Source organism: Lissotriton helveticus, chromosome 6, assembly GCF_964261635.1.
Source record: "Lissotriton helveticus chromosome 6, aLisHel1.1, whole genome shotgun sequence".
NCBI classification, from domain to species: Eukaryota; Metazoa; Chordata; class Amphibia; order Caudata; family Salamandridae; genus Lissotriton; species Lissotriton helveticus.
In genome coordinates this window covers 682244749-682259028 of record NC_136067.1, presented here as the reverse complement: position 1 = coordinate 682259028, position 14280 = coordinate 682244749, and the positions used below count along the sequence as shown (strand labels likewise).

Below are 14280 nucleotides of genomic sequence, written 5' to 3'. Positions count from 1 at the left end.
AGCCGTCAGGCGAGAGTTGAGGCCAGTATCTTATAATCAGTGTTTAGCAATGCTAGGGGTCGATAGGAGCCGAGGAGTGTGTCATCTCTGCCCGGTTTTAACAGGGATACTAACGTTGCCTCATTCATTGACCGGGGTAGGGTCATGTCCTCCAACGCCGTCGCATAGACCCGTAGGAGCTCCGGAATCAGGATGTCTGAGCACGCCTTATAGTATTCCGCCGGCAGGCCATCGGGGCCCGGCGCCTTGCCATTCGAGAGGGCAAAGATGGCCTCGCGAAGGTCCTCCGCCAGCAACGGCGACCCCAGGTCGTCCCGCTGGTCGTCTGTCAGGGCAGGCAACATGATATTCTCTAGATACGCAGAGATGATAGGCTGTGTGGTTAGCAGACGGGATTTGTAAAGCGCGCTGTAATGCGTCGCAAAGGCTTCGTGAATCTGCGCCTGTGTGTAGACTATTGGACCAACTAGCGGTTGTATCGCCGTCACTGGCGTCATATGATTCTCGCGTTGTATCAGCCAAACCAGCAGTTTGCCGGGTTTGTCTCCAGCGTGATGTGAGCGGGCTGAGTGAGCCTTGTAGTTGATGTTTTTCAGCCTGTCAATCAGTTTGTCGTGTTCCGCCCGCGCCTGTAATAGGTCAGTGTTGGGGTCTGTGGCCGTCGTCTGCTCTAGTCGTAGCAAGTCTGATTCTATGCATCGGAGATCCGCTTCCAATTGCCGTCGGGAATGGGCCTGTGTGCCCAGGCATTGACCCCGGAGGACCACTTTGAACGCGTCCCATTCTATCTGGGGAGTCGATGCCGAGCCTGCGTTGTCCTCAAAATACTGTGCTGTCTGCGTGCATATGGAACTCCTAAATGTACTGTCTAGTAAGAGGTCGGGTTGTAACCGCCATGTGGGTATTGGTGGTCTGGGTTGGTCCCACATCAGGTCCAAGAGGTGCGGGTTGTGGTCGGAGTGTGTGCGTCCCATGTAACAGGTGTCAGTGACATTGGGTAGGAGCTCACTAGAGATCATGTACCGGTCTAGACGCACATGTAGGGCGTGCGCTCCCGAGTAATACGAATAAACCTGGGAGTGTGGGTTGCGAGCGCGCCACGCATCCTGTAGGCCCCATTGCGTGGACCATGCCTGCAGCGCTTCGTAGTGGCCTGCGCTTGCGAGTTGGGTGGTGTAGGATGGGAGCGGTCTAGTGTTAAGTCCAATGAACTGTTGTAATCCCCGCCTAGCACCCAAGGGATTCCATGCCAGGGGGCCAGTGTGTGCGACAAGTGCGTGAGGAAATCTGCCAGCCCCGTGTTGGGTGCATATATGGAGGCTATTACCAGTGGGTTGCCATCTAGTTTGCCATGGATAGCTACGTATCTGCCCTCGGGGTCTATATGTACAGCCTGTGTGGTCCATGGAGTGCCCGGCCTGACCCATATCAGCGCCCCCCTAGCGTACGACGAGAAACCCGTGGCATAGAGCTGTCCTCGCCACCTGCGCCGCAGCGTGAGAGTTTCCGTGTTAGCAAGGTGCGTTTCTTGGAGGAGGGCAATTTGTATGTGGTGGCGTTTGAGGTATGAATATATTTGGTAACGTCGGGATGGTGTATGTATACCCCTCACATTCCACGTGCATACCTTAATGGGCGACATTACAATATTGCAGCAAAACCCCCCACCCAGCACTCCCTCCACCCCCCCATGCAAAGGCATTCATCATCAAGCGAACTACCCCCGCCACCCAATAGGCGCTTGATGTGTTGCATCGCTGCACTGTGACCATAGGGGGGGGAAACAAAAACATGGCTAACGGAACAATGAGCCAGTGAATAATATGAACATTCAAAATACCAAAAGGTCGGATGCTAAACGTGCCCCCGTCCATACTCTCTAGGAGAGCAACAAAATTCAAGTCTAAGGGGGTGGTTGTGCTATACGCACTGAATCAAGTGGTCGGTGTCAATATGGTTATTGAGCGAAGGCCCATTGCCTTCCCGGAAGGAACGTGTTAGTCTAGTTCGCCTTTGCAGACAGTGAACCCAGCATGTACATACACAAAACTCATACATTACGTGTCCCAACCGAGCTGCCATCAGGTAGGGCCAAGCGTCCCTGTAGCTGCGCATCAATCGGGCATGGGCCATCCCCACCAACACCTGGGATCACGTTCAGTGGTGGGATGTCAGGCGTGCACATGCCTCGCGGGTAGCACGGAGAGTTGAGGTTGTATTCCGCTGCCATGGTCAGGTCTCATTGCGGCAGAGTTGCCCCAGGACCGCTGTGGCGGGCAGTTTTGAACGGCGTGGTAGAGTGCTGCGGGTATCGCGTGGTCAGCTGATGTAGTCCGCCGTCTGGGGGGGTGACGTCAGGTCGGTCTTCCGAGGTCGAGGAGTCTGGCACCCCATAGATGGCTTCGTCGTCACTCTGGAGGTCCTGTGCGCTGCCGCCCGCCATTTCGCTCTGTGCAGGGGATCCGCTGAGTTCCATCACCAGGCGGAGAGCGTCTTGTTGCTCCTGGCGTCTGGCATCCGCTGGGGGGAAGGTCTCTTCGCTGCCTGTGATTCCGGCTGAGAGTTCCGGCGGGGTCGTCGTCTCCGCCTATGATTACTGGGACGTCGCCGGGGCAAAGGACCCGCGGACGTTTTGGGTTCTGTATCAACTCCGCTGTCTAGCCAGGTTTCCGCCTCTGCGGGGTCCGTGAAGAAATGAGTCCGTTCACCCGCTACGACTCTCAACTTCGCGGGAAAGAGCAGCGAGTATTGGAGGCCCATTTGTCTCAGTCGCTTCTTCACCTCCAGAAAGTCATGTCTTTGCCGCTGGACTTGACCAGTGTAGTCGGGAAAGAACATCACTGACGCGTTCTCGATCCGGACCTCTTGGAGCTTGCGCGTTTCTCACAGGATGGAGTCTCTGTCCCGGTAATTCATTATGCGGAGCAGCATTGGCCTCGGGTTGGAGCCTGTCGTCAGAGGTTTGGTGGGGACTCTGTGAGCACGTTCTACCACAAAGTGTGGGGAGAGCGATCCTTCCGGCAGGATACCTTTCAACCATTGCTCCATGTGTTCCTCAGGGGATCTCCCTTCCCATTTCTCCGGAACCCCGACCAAGCGCACGTTGTTCCTTCGGGTTCTACCTTCCGCGTCTTCGGCTCTGTCCTCCAAGTGCTCCACCCTGTTCAATAAGTCCTGTATGTGTTTATGTGACTGGTCGGCTTGAGGCTGAAGTGTCTGTACTGTGCTCTCCAGGGCGGTGGTGCGGTCTGCTAGTTTTTTATGATCCGCCCTTAGGTGTGTGAGGTCGATGACTACGCTATCGATCTTGGTGGCTAAGGAGGTACGAGTTAGGTTGATTGACTCCTCGAGCCTCTCCATTGCAGCCAACATGGTGTCTAGTTTAGCCGCCGTCTGGTCCGGATCAGCGTACTTCCCGGTCTTGTCCATCTTGGCCTTCTGATTAGCATTGCCGGTACCAGTCCTTGTTTTGGGTCCGGTAGACATCTGAGCCTCCTCGCTATGTCTGGTCCAGTGGTTCGCCTCTCTCTCAGAGGATCAGTTCGCTCGCGTGATTGTGCAGCCGCGGGGTGAGTGGACACCGCTGAGCGTCCGTGGCTCCCAGGTGGGTGTGCGCTCGGGTAGTAGCCTGCGGTGTTTGGTGTCTGGCGGGTTGGTATGGTATGGTAGAGTTGATGCGTGTCGCGGGCCCAGCGTGCGTCGCTCCACGATGCGGAAGGTGCCGATGTGGGTCTCGTAAGTGATCGCGGCACTCCCGAGGATCAGCCAGTCGCAGGGGAAGTGGGCACCGCACCGCGCCCGTGGCTTCCGGGCGGGCGTGCACTCTGGTGGCGGTCTGTGGCGCCTTGTGACTGGCGAGTCGATCTGGGAGAGCTAGTTCGTGTTGTGGGCCCAGCGTGTGTCGCACTGTGGTGGGTAGGCGCCGTGGTGGGCCGTGCAAGGTGTCGCGGCACTTCCGAGGACTGTCCAGTCGTGGGGCAGGAGATCACCACACAGTGTCCGAGGCCCCCAGGTGGGCGTGTGTTCGGGCAGGGCTCCGTGTCAGGCGGGTTGGTGTGGCAGGGTTGGCGCGTGGCGGTGGTTCAGCGCGCGTCGTGTTGTGGAGGGTTGGGCGCTGTGGCGGGTCTCGTGAGCTGTCGCTGCCCACCCGAGGCGTGGGTGGTGCCGTGGGTGCTCCGTCAGCCGGGCCGAGGGTATCTGCGAGGCTCACCGGCCCCGGCCAACACGAGAGTGCGCAGTCCTGTGAGCGCCGTTGGTGGGGTTGGCGGTATCTCACCGCCATGCAGCACGGGTCCCGCCAGTTCGGCCACCGCCAACCACTCGTGTTCGCCCCTCCGGTCCAGTGCTCAGGGGGGGGGTCAGCTGGGTAGCAGATTGTTCAATTGGGCTGGGCCAGGCGTCGCAGTCCGCCTCCGTACCTTGGCGTAGCGTCGCGTGGTCTTGGTGCGTGTGGGCCTGTGCCGCCGCCTGGAGCCTCGGTCTCTCGTAGGTGGTGCCAGGGACTGAAAGCAACGTTCGCGGCCACCTGTCCGTGTAGTCCGCGGTGCTTCGCGGGTGTTCCGATTTGTCTCAAAATCGGCCAGGTGGTCGGCAATGACGTCCAGCGGCAGCGCTGGTGTTTCGCCGCCGTCTGCAGGCAGTATTGCGCCGGATAAATGTGCCCGGAATGTAGGCTTGGTGCGGAGCTCTACTCCAAAGCGGCCATTCTTGTCGCGTGCTTAGCCACGCCCCCCTATCCCTACCTTTCTCTTGAGGCTTAGTAAAATCTTTCTTCTGGTCACCACCCTGATTTTTAGGCCTAATCCTGGTTCTGACCCATTTGTCTGCCTTCTTACCCAATTCTTGGGGAGAGGTCAGATCAGAGTCCACCAGGTGCTGGTGAAGAAGCTGGTTTTGACAATTACGAAGGAACTGCTCCCTCATAATCAAAGTATACAATCCTGTATAGGCATGTACTTTGCTGCCCGATAACCAGCCCTCCAGAGCATTAGTAGCACAATCTACAAAATCAGTCCAGTCCTGAGTCTGTGTCTTCTGGGTATCCCTGAACAACAATCTATATTGCTCAGTGGTTAAGCCAAACCCATCAATCAGAGCACTCTTCAGGACTTTGTAGATGTTAGCATCCTCATCACTAACTGTGAGGAGCTTGACTCTGCCTTTTTCTGAAAAGGAGAGCGATAAGATTGCTGCCCACTGACTTTGGGGTACATGCTGTACTTTGCAAACACTCTCCAAAGCAGTAATCCACTTGTGGATGGCATCCCAAACTTTGTAGGGTGGGACAATCTTGCTTAGGTTTCTATTATCATAGGACCTATCTTTATCCTTGGGGATAATGCTGCCACCAGTGGGTTCTACCCCACTTAACTTCTGCTCTCTTGCAAAAGCAAGTCTCTCTTTGGCGATGGCAAGTTCTTGCCTCCCAATCCTCAGATTGACTTCTCTCATTCAGGCCTGATGTTCTTTTCTCTCAGGGGAAGACATTCTCCTAATAACATCTGACCCTAATAAGGCACCAGAGTGGTGAGATTCCCTGGATGGGGATCTCCTCCTCCTGGGCTCAGAGTTAAGCCTGCTTGGGGGTCTGTATGGGGCTATGCCCCCTCCAGCCCCGTGTAGGCTTAGGTTAGCCTGGCTAAGTGTTCCCACTAGGACCTGCCTATCAGTATCCTCATCAGAGTCCTCCTCTTCTACCTCATCTTCATCAATAAGATGAGGATCAGGGGAATCCTCTGCTGAGGGATGTCCCTCATCTGCATTAACTGACAGACCTGTGCTAGAGGCCTTTAGAGCATCATATTCTTCCATGAGCTCAATCAGGTGTCTGAGGGTAGGGTTGGAACCCTGTTTTAACTTTCTAGATGTGCACAAGTGCCTTAAATCATGGAAAGTTAGGGTATCATATCTGGAAGGTATCCTTAACCACTTGGCTGCTAAGGCACATGATGCACTTCCATTGACTTTCCATTGAAATCAATGGAAACTCCATGACGAGTTACCCTTGTCATTAGCACTGAAGGGGTTAAAGGATCTACCTCCACTGGGAGAGACCCACTTGGTTCTGCTCTCAGAGACATGATCTAGTGAGGTGTGGTGTCTGCACCTACCTACACTAGGTGTTACCTACTAAACATCTCTAGGAGTTGTAGTCAGGGTGTGCTACGCCCTTTGCTCTACAACAACTAAGTTAAGTAGAACTTAAGTATTTAAGACTTGCATTATATGTACCTCTAGGTACCTTAATGTGATCTTTCAAATGATATCCCAAGGTATTATGGTAAAACAATCAGCAAGCTCTTATCCCAACCGCTGCACACCAATGTGAGAAGTTGGTCTGATATGTGATGTCCACTATTCTAGCGGGCACCCTGTATCAGTCCAAACAATCCTTATGGTGATGGTTATAAAGTCCACCTTATAGACCAGCTATCTTAGTGGTAGCATGGACAAAGCAGTCTTAGGCTAACACTTCAGAGAGCATGTGAAGCCAATTGTTTTACCAATAATAACCCCTTGAATACCAGATGAAAGGACACTACACAAGGTATATATAAAATGTATATGTATTTATTTCTAACACAACCCCTCTGCACCCTTTATGGGGGTCAGAGTTCGAGGTACAGTACAAGTAACTTAATAAGCATATGTTAAGTTGCACAATTACAATTCTGACCTAGGGGCCTCGTAAACCATATACTAAAGAAGTGGTATAAGAACCCCTTCAGGACAGGTGAACAGGCCTAGGGCCTTGGAAATCGGTGGGGCTACACAGAGTAACCGAAGGTTAGGAAGCAGGAGTCCCACAGGATGCATGTGCAGTGTCTAAACACACACACGGGTTCTCATAGACTTTCAACGGGAACGTAAAGTTTAGAAACTAGTTCATTTCGGACCTTCCAGGTGGACTACGGGAAAACCCAATTAAAGTAGGACACTTGGATTGTTATTACCCACAGGAGCACTGGAGTACTCGAGTTACCTCACCCAGGGAAACCGGGTGTATAGGTGTCAAGTCGTGTCGGGTTTTGTCGTCGAATCCTACGCAGAGCTGCAAGAAGATGCTGCAGGCGACCAGGAGGAAGATGTCCAGGTGGATGCAAGGGTGGATTGAGGAAGTGAAGAACCGGAAAGCAGAGGGGACAGAGTCTGGGTCACTAGTCAGTGACCAGGAAGGAACCAGGCGATGTTGAGATGCAATCAGGTGATGTTGTGAAGCTTGTCTCTGCAGCCACGTGGACCAGGAGGCGTCAACGACGACCAGGAGCTGGATAGGGACTGTCTCACGAAGGATCTCGCTGTTGGCGGTGTCGGCTTCCGGATTGGAGTCAACAAGCCTTGGCAAAGGCAACCCACATAGGATGTGAAGATTGGCTTCTGTTCAGACCAGCAAGGTCTGAAGGGCTTCCTTTTTGCAGGAAAGACGGAGCAAACCCAGGGCAACCAGGCAAGCAGCGTTGTTTCAAAATGGAGTCTTCAAGATGGCCACTAGCCAGCGGGCTAGCAACCGCGAAGATGCTTCGAGGAGAAATGCAAGAGCGGGCCCCACGCGGCACTCGTGGAGTGTGGAGGGCTGAGCTTCGGTGCACTTATGGCTCGGGGTAGGGGCTTTGCAATCCCCAATGCACAACTTCGAGGACGCCTCAGAGGCTGCACAGTTTAACAAAGAGCAAAATGGCCAGGTGTCCGGTCCCATGTCTTTCGTGTCCGCCACGGGTCTCAGCTGTGCTGGGGGAGTGGGTCGGGGTCTGAGAAGTCTAGAAGTCCAGTCCTGTGAAGCAGGGTTGTCGGGATCCTTCAGGAGCGGCAACAAAGCAAACCGACAATTCACTAGTTGGTGCCTTTTTGCACAGGGTGGTCACTCCTTGACCACAAGAGAGATTCTTCAGTCTTCTAGTTGTAATAGAATGTTGAAGGTCCAGAGTTTCGTTTCAGTTCAGGATAATCTAAAGTCTCTAGACTCAGCTCCTAGCTTTATAAGAATTAAAGGGGCTGGATTACCTGTTAGGTCCCTCCTATGGGTGGTACCAGGGAAGTGGTGGTTACACCCCTTTCCCTTTGTCCAGTTTCGCGCCAGAGCTGGGGCTGGAGTGTCCCAGCAACTGGTTGGAACCGGACTATGCATGGAGCACCTTGTGTGCCCCAGGCAGTGTCTCATTCCTTTCAACCCACCCTGCCCCAATACACTATAGCCTGTCTGGGGAGGTGCTAGCACCTCCCAAAGCAGGAAACCTATTGTCCAGGCCTCCCTCGCTGGAAGGGCTCCCAGCTCAGGAGGTCAGACTTGTGTCTGTGGCAGCAGCATCCATTTTGTGATGTTGAGGCTCCGTTTAACTTTAACCGGGTAAAGCTACAACTACATGTCTTCTCCCTCTAGAAGGGAGGAATGCTACCCCCACTGCCAGAACTGGCAGGGGGGGTAGTATTCCAAAGCGTATGACACCTTACACGACATGTTTTGATAAAGCCAAACCAAAGTTAGCCTTAACCGCGAGGATTATAATGCACTTAAGAGTATATGGTATGGCTATATCATAGAACAGCTATAAGGACATGGTTCCGAAAGCTGCAGACAGGCTCAGCTCATGCTAGAGCACCATCTCACATAAAATCAAGCACTCTGCCTCCAGGATTGTTACGGCCTGACATAGGAGTGACTTATAGGTATATATGTGTCTATATATAATGGTAGGTATAGGAATACTATACCTAAGCAAGGGGTGATTACACAACCTTGCCCCAGCTGAGTGATCAGCCAGTTGTGTCAATTTGGATGGCCAGCCAGGGGTGGCATAATTCATGCTGCAGCCCCTGGTAGGCCTTGGATGCACCTATGCCCTGGGTACCTATGGTACACTATACAGGGGCTCACAAGGTGACCCAATATCCAATTAGATATGTACCTAAAGTACATGGAGTCCATTTTACAGAGAGAACAGATAGCCTGGGGTCCTGAATAGCAGGATCCCAGGCCAAGTAAGTAAAAGAAAACAGCTAAACACTAGGCAAAAAGTTGGGGTAACCATATAGTCAGATATCCACCTTCCTACATCTCCCAGCAGACAATTGTCTGCAGTGCGAGAAACACTGTCCAATCACTCCCAATAGCTAAAGTAAGGGCTATTTGTGGTTTCACATAAGCACACATCCCCTTGCCAGAGGTTTGGGTGATTGACATGCCTGTAAAGGATGTTAGGAGGGTTGATAGGCCTCCAGAATTAGTCCACCCAAATGCCAGGAAAGAGAGCGACTAGGAAGTGCAATGGTATCCAGCTCTAAGAGCTACCACAGGTCCTTGGGTTTCCTATTTTGAGCCCCTAGTGAGCAAACTGACCCCAGCACGCTGGTGTCCTTCCTCCTGCTTCCTTAAAAGTCAGGTGGGCCTTTTCCAGAAACTTACATAAATTTGCATATACAATGCAAATATTCTTGTCTCAAAAAGTCAAAGTCGTAGATCCAGAAAGGATCAAATTTACATCAATTCAACAGTGGGTAAACTGATAAGAACAGATTTTTCTCTTTTTTTTTAAACTTGTCAGGGCCTCATTTCGGGTTCAGATACGTCAATCATCACCTTCCACAAAGCCCTATTATTAGAAAGTCATTGGTAGCAACCTTGACAAGTGAACAAGCTATCGCATTGACCCGTTACCTGTTAATGAAAAAGGTCACATTAGTCAAATACATTACAGTAAATAACTTAATGTTTACTACACCTGTGTTCATCCTCATCCTCTTCTCCCTGTCGCCATTCAGTTCCTGGGTTAAACAGTGTAGGATCTGTTTTCACGGTTACCCTCCCTTATTGCTTGCTGTCAGTGTGTTTTTGACCTAGACTGATTGGGGTCCTCCTACTCAGGACCCCGGTCACTGTGCTTCCTTCCCTAAATCAACATAGTAAGTACTTTTGTACCTCCACAATTGGCTACTTGGGCACCCGTGCTAGTCCCTAGTATATGGTACTAAGGTACCCAGGGCATAGGTACACCAGGAGCCTCCCATGACTGCAGCATGTACTGTCACACACATGGGAGTCCACAAACTATGACTACAGGCCTGCCATTGCAGCCTGTGTGGGTTGGTGCTTGCACCCCTCATGCCAAATACATGCTTCCTTATATCTGAGGTCACTGCACTTAAAACCTATAAGTCACCCCTATTGGCACGCTCTTCAGTCATGAGGGCAGGGTGCTTGGTCATAAGTGTGCAGGATACCCCTACAAACTCCAGACTTGAGTCTCCAGGCTTTATAAGAGCGGCCAGCCATTTTAAATGCAGTGGACATCCGTCATTATGAGATGTCTAACCATATAGTGGCTGCACCGAACCCAGTCATGTTTGGTACCAAACATGTTGGGATCATACACAATCACCGATTCCAATGTTGGAAGTATGATCCCATGTTCTAGGAGGGCTTCTTAGGGATAACCTCCTGTACTCCTGGTAATAGCCTTCAAGGTCTGCCAGCAAGCTAGTTCTACTGCTGACCACAGACACGATTCTGCCCTCCTGCTGCTGAGACAAGCTCAAACAGGGAACGGTAGAACAATAGGTTCCCTGTCACAGACATGACTTAGTCTACTGGGCTGCAGTGGGGTTGTTGGCCAGCACCACCAGACTGCTTTGAAGGGCACATTTGGGGACCTCCTTGTATACTCCAGTTGGAGCCAGTTCAGGAACCCTCAGCTCCCGCACTTGTGTGAAATTTGACAAAGAACAGGGGAGTATCCTCCCTTCTCTCCAGCCTCACCTCTGGAAGGGACCTTTGAGTTGTTCCAACCCTTTCCTCGGGATACTTAAGGGCTCACCTGTGGGTGGGTCCTTAGATTTGCCATGGGACAAGCATCTAGCCCGAAATGACGTTGCTCCTCGACTGTCTTGACATTTGGACTTTGTGAGATTTCAACTGGAACAGAGACTGCACCAAGGAAGACTCCTGCTGCTCCTTGTCTCGCTCGTCTGTGTCTGTGCTTCTGCCAGGTTCTTCTACAGACCTGTGGGCATTAAGGACACCCAAAGACACACGAAGAAATATCCCTTGGATTGAAGGAGTCACTCCATGCATTGGCAGGTACCGCTAAGAAACTGACTGGTCTCCTGCTCCTGTTGTACTACTGACTTCAGGAGGATCAGCAATACAGGTGGTGGTTCTCCAACTTCCTCAAGGCCTGACCTGTCCTCTCTGCAATTTCGACGCCAGTGTCCATCATCGGAACCGCTGGGACTAAACCCTGTGCACCAAATTGACTTGCTATAGCCAAGTCTGCTGGCTCTGCAATCCAGAGATCTTCAGGCTCCAGGATCTTTTGCCTCCAAGATCAGCTTCCTCCCCACATCCTTGGCACTGTGGGTCATCATCCTTGGTGATCTGCTTGATGACCTCTTGCGACTCCTGTGACTTTGGCCTGTTGTTCCTCCAGAGGGTCTTCTACTGCTTCAGTGGTCTCCCCGGCTTGCCGGGGCCTGCAATGACTCTCCTGCTGTTGATGAGTCCCTTGGAGCTTGCTATACCAACGTTGTTCCTTCTTCGTCTTCCATGCCAGCTGCGGCTAACCAGGCTTGTTGGTTCTCCATCCACATGCCGACCACCTAGTCACTGATATCCAACTTGGGACAGTTTGTGCACACCTCCTAGTCTTACTCAGCATCGCCTGGTCCTCTCAGCTGCAACAACAAGGTCACCGTCAACTCTTCTGAACCTTCCGACATCAGTGGGCATTGTGTCTTCGTACCTCCTGGTCACTTGCGAGTGACCTACTCTGTTCCCTCTGCTTGCAGGTTCTTCTACTCCAGAATCTAGCCTTGGGTTCCACCGGACTCCTTCCTGAACTTCTCTAGAGGCACTTTTTTCTAAGACTTCAATTGCCGTCTACAGAGGTTTCCACGTCTCTTCACCCCTATACACCTGGCTTCCCCCGGTGTGGGTAACCTGGTTCTCAGGGCATCAACGGGTGGGGTGGCTATCCAACCTTCCGTCCTTCATCCTCTAAGTGAATTCTTCGGGATCCTCTGGAAAGGGTCTGTCTTTAAAACTGCAACTTCTTCATTGACTTCCATTGGGCATGCAGCTGTGTTCCCACTCTGCACAAAGCATCAGTGGGTTCCTGGATACTTACCTAGGGTGGATCCTTGTGTCTCTGGCTCCTCTAGGTCTTCTGGTCCAAGTCCCGTTCTCCTTTGCAGTTCGCATTCCACTTTTTTAGTATATGGTATGGTCTCCTCCTGTAAACCACTGTACTTTGTGCTACATACCTTTTTGCATTTGAAGTATTCTTGTGTATTGAGTGGATATCTACAGGTAAGAGATATACTAATGTGTTAGTGAGTGTTGTGTAATACACAGAAGTATTTTTATATAAACACTGAGTCGTTCTTTTTCATTTACCTCACACTACAGATTAAATTGGTAAACAAGCTGCTTAACACTCCTTCAAGATAAGCCTGAAAGCTACTCTCCACAGCAATAACTTTGAGAGCTTTCTATGGTTATCAAAGGCCAATAAAATCACCATAAGTGTCAGCTGGATTAGAGCGAGGTGCAGCACTTAAATTTAAATAAATGTACACCATATAATAGGCCAGCCTCCTACAAAGAGAAAAAGAAGCAATATGCACCATTCCTGGAGCTACTGCAATAAGAGGTTGATGCATGGAGCGGGCAGGGCAAGCTCCTATTCCATCTCCATGTCCAAAAAATCTATTAATATATGGTCCCCAGATAGAGGACGCATCAGTTATTTAACTGATAAGCACACAACTTTTTTACTGAATGTTCCACAACCAACAGTACAAGAATATAGCTATTTACATATTTTTAGAAAGGCCACAATATACAAAAAAGTCAGGGCAGTTCATCTCAGCAGAAGATGTAAAATGCAATAATTTAGGCTATCCAATCACAACATTTTGCTAATTTCCTTAGTTCAAACACTTGATCTTTCCATATGTGTACAGAGTCATTGAAATAATATGTACATAGTTTATCTAAGCACAAAATTCTACAATCTTGTAATTTCTTTGTACGAGAACAGAAGTCGGATACGCGCAATTAACGGTGTCTCTTTTGCACAGTTCAACTGTTTACAGAATGTACGATTCTGAGGCACAGGCATTTGTGGCAGACCATGAAGCACCATTTCATAGGTGAGTGCAGAGATAGCTGTGATCCCTTTTAAGTCCAAAACTGCAGAGCAAATTAACAGTTCCAAAAAAGGTGGGGAATAGTTTCTTCACAGGAACAGCCAATACGAGGACAACTAGGTGAGGATACAAAATGGAGGGTGGTATTGGAAATGTTTTACCAGAACACATTCGTCGACAGCCATCCATGCCAAGTCTTTCTGGGTGTTGGAGTTCCTTGTGCCACACTTTGGTCCATACCTGTTGGGACTGTTGGTGAAAGAAATGACCCAACACTACACATTTTTCTCGTGCCTTGAGTTCTCTTTTCAAGATAGGATACATAAGTTCTTGTTCAGCAGCCAAATTGCCTTTTATCAGATGAAGTTTTAAAAAGAGTCGTAGAGAAGTATAATAAAGGGGAGGAAACAGAAAATGAAGCTTGTTTGTTCAAAATGTAAAATTAAATGATAGCTGTGGAAGAAATAGGATACATAATTGCGCGTGAAACAAGCTCCTACATGTGGCCCATTTTCCATGCTCTTCAGTGTATGACATAATCGTTTAGAAGCAAAGAAGATGGACAAGGTAGGCATGTCCTGTCGTCCATTTCGTAAAGATAGAAAAACTTTGTGCCATACTAACTTCTCCATTTTAGTTCCAAAAAAGGGAAATACAATCTTTTGACAATGTATCAATATAGAAGGCATACGGGGGGTAAACCACAGCTAAGAATAAAATAGGTGGCAAAACAGACTGGATTACCAGTATCTTCCCTTCAAAAGACAGCTTTCTGGTTTTCCAAAAACTGGGGGTCTCCATTGGATCTCTGTCCCCCAGATAGCCAACATTCAGTTTCAGGAACTACAGCGGGCGTTTTAATGCCAATTATTAATGAAATATTTAGGCAGGGTTCCTTTCTATCAAATATGCAAGTTGCTTCAGTTCTCCCACTGCTAAAGAAACCCCAGTTGGACACTTCCGTTGCTAATAACTACCGCATAGGCTCTCCTTTACAGCCAAAATTGCAGAAAAGGCAATTAATAAAGAACTTACCCTATTCCTGGAATCACATGATCTATTGGATCATTCACAGTTCCGGTTTTGCTGCCAACACAGTACGGAACTGCTCGAATTACTGCCACAGAGGAACTAAGAAGT

The 14280-nt window shown here is 50.3% G+C and overlaps 1 non-coding gene across 1 annotated transcript; it reads right to left on the bottom strand.

Moving 5' to 3' along the window:
• Positions 1 to 12604: 12604 nt before the first annotated feature.
• Positions 12605 to 12804, bottom strand: LOC144764486 (U2 spliceosomal RNA). Its single transcript, XR_013596566.1, has one exon. It is a non-coding gene; the product is annotated as a U2 spliceosomal RNA (small nuclear RNA).
• Positions 12805 to 14280: the final 1476 nt, after the last annotated feature.